Below are 2,468 nucleotides of genomic sequence, written 5' to 3' on the forward strand. Positions count from 1 at the left end.
ATTATTCTGCAATGTTTTATAAAGTTGTACCTAGTATTTATAGAACACTTACTTGCTTTCTATAAGCGTGTGGCTGACAAGGTGTCGATGACATATAAACATACATTGTCTCATTGTAATATGTAAGATCAAAAAGTAATTTAATCAAACTTAATTTCTAAAATATCATTTTAGTATTATATAGAACACTTGCTTTGTTTTGTGTGTGGCTGACTAGATGACAAATAAACACACCTTGTCTCATTGCAAAAGAAACATAGGTTATGTTAAATTTAGTACGGGTACATGGTATAACTTAGTAACAACATGAACAATTGCGTGATATTGACCGCTATCTGTTAGGCATCACATCAGCTTTATTTAGGCAAACGTGATTGAATTCAGAATTTTTTATGTATGCATGACTTGGAACACTTATGATGAATGCATGACTTTTAAAACATACGATATATTATGATAAATGATAGCATACGTGACTATGAACATAAACTATCATGCAAAGGTGACAAAAAACTTATCAAGTTTGATTTTATCTATTCAATATGATTTCGAAATATCATTCAACCTTAATCTACCACGTGACTTATCATCAGTGATGTTATAAAAGGCATATGATCGTCATCCAAGTGTGAGTAGAGTCAGCATAGGTATAATAACTAACAAACAGATTAACAACCCCATTAATGGTAAGGTTTTAATGATTATAAGAAATTTACAATGATAGTAAGAGTGACTCATTCTCGCCTGAACTATGATACCACTTATTGTTTCAACATATCGGTTCTGTAGATGTAATAAACAAATCATAGATAAGTTTGCAAAGTTTAAACTACTTGTTCACATGCAAAACAAGACCTGTGCCTTGTAAACAAGACGTGTTTTATTGCCGTGTTTAGCTTTATTATAACAAACAAGTTATTTAGTATTTTTGTTTATTTGTGTCAAAGTATGATGGTGGCGGATATCGTCCATTTTCAAGCCGCGAGAAATTTTACCGTCAGTTTTCATAGAATCTCGCGGGCAACTTTTAAATCCGCGAGATTTTATGTCGAAATTGTATAAAATGTCTAGGCTTATAGAAACTCTCGAGTTTTTCTGTCGCACTTCTGTCGTAAAAAAATCGAGTTTTACGAAGGAAACCTCGACATTTTCGGTCTACATAGTAGACTTAGCCACGCAAATATGTTTCTTTAGATAGCCGATTGCTGCCATAATAATCCGCGATATTTCATGTTGGTGCATACCTTGTAACGAGTTTGAGCATTAAGCCTCGGAAATGTTTCTGCGCAAAAGGTCGCGTCTAAAGAGTCGCGGATTTCTTACAAAAAGTCGCTGATTAAAAGTAGCGGATTTTTTACTCGCGACTTTTTATGAACATTTCGGCCTATAATTTTTACCCTCCACGTTTTGTAATAGTTCTACCATACTTGCAAAACATGTCGCGGATTTATTTCTGTTCCTCGACTTTTTATAGACAAAAGAGGGATAAAATGTAGAGTCAAACCATGGACGCTACCGGCCACGGAAGTCAAAATGTTCCTTGCTTTTCCAACAACTGTTATAGAATATCGAGGTTTATACGTTCCCCGCGACATTTTGTACGATTTTGACAGAAAATCATGCAGGTTTGTAAGTTGCCCCCGACATTCCATGATTGATAAAACGATCAAATTTCTCGCGGATTTGAAATGGCCGGTACCGGCCACCATATCAAAGTCATATATTTTTTCAGAAGATAAAATTGGCTTACTTGATTGAATAAACACAGTGAGACCATACTCTTACGACATATGTTTTGTGCGGTGTCCAGTTCCACCAGCATGGTTTTGGTATTTCGACTTTTCATCATCGTGGTTTCGTAATTTAGACTTTTCAACATGGTAATTTCGTGTTTTCGTTGTCTCGAGTTATGTGTGTGACACGATGGCCCTAACAGTACACCGTAGTTTACAATATTGACAATGCAGTATAATGTGCTTTTTGTATTTCAATACCGTTAATACCATGAATAAATTCAATTATAATAAAACACGGAAATAAGATCATTTGATAACGTTTATTTACTTGTACTTCATTTTTCATTCATAAACCAATAAAAGCTACTTCCCGTTTATAGCTGTTTCGTGAAAGGGGAATGTTATAGGATATTCTAGCGTATACGGATAAACCCAATTGTTTTATATTTTCATTTATTGGCATTATAAATGCCTTTGATATTTTTTTATAAATTTATAAATACAACAAATATGAGTCCTAACAAAGATAACAAAAGTTAGAAATGACTGCATCGATTAGTTTGTACATGCGGTATTTCAGGCATTAGGGTGATTTTTTCTGCTGTACTGTACTAGACCTGTACAACTGATCATCTGATCTCAACTGATTAGTATTCTTAAAGTTAAAGTTTAAAGAAATGACTGTTTTTGTGTACTCATTGACTGACTGACTGACTGGCTGACTGGCCGGGC

General features: G+C 34.3%; 1 long non-coding RNA gene across 1 annotated transcript; it reads left to right on the plus strand.

The window, feature by feature from the left end:
• The first annotated feature begins 293 nt into the window (after window positions 1-293).
• LOC132741748 (uncharacterized) lies at window positions 294-1,955 on the plus strand. Its single transcript, XR_009627323.1, has 2 exons — window positions 294-686; window positions 1,733-1,955. It is a non-coding gene; the product is annotated as an uncharacterized LOC132741748 (long non-coding RNA).
• Window positions 1,956-2,468: the final 513 nt, after the last annotated feature.

The sequence above is a fragment of the Ruditapes philippinarum genome, unplaced genomic scaffold (assembly GCF_026571515.1).
Source record: "Ruditapes philippinarum isolate M1 unplaced genomic scaffold, ASM2657151v2 ctg1455_1_1_1_1, whole genome shotgun sequence".
Taxonomy (NCBI): domain Eukaryota; kingdom Metazoa; phylum Mollusca; class Bivalvia; order Venerida; family Veneridae; genus Ruditapes; species Ruditapes philippinarum.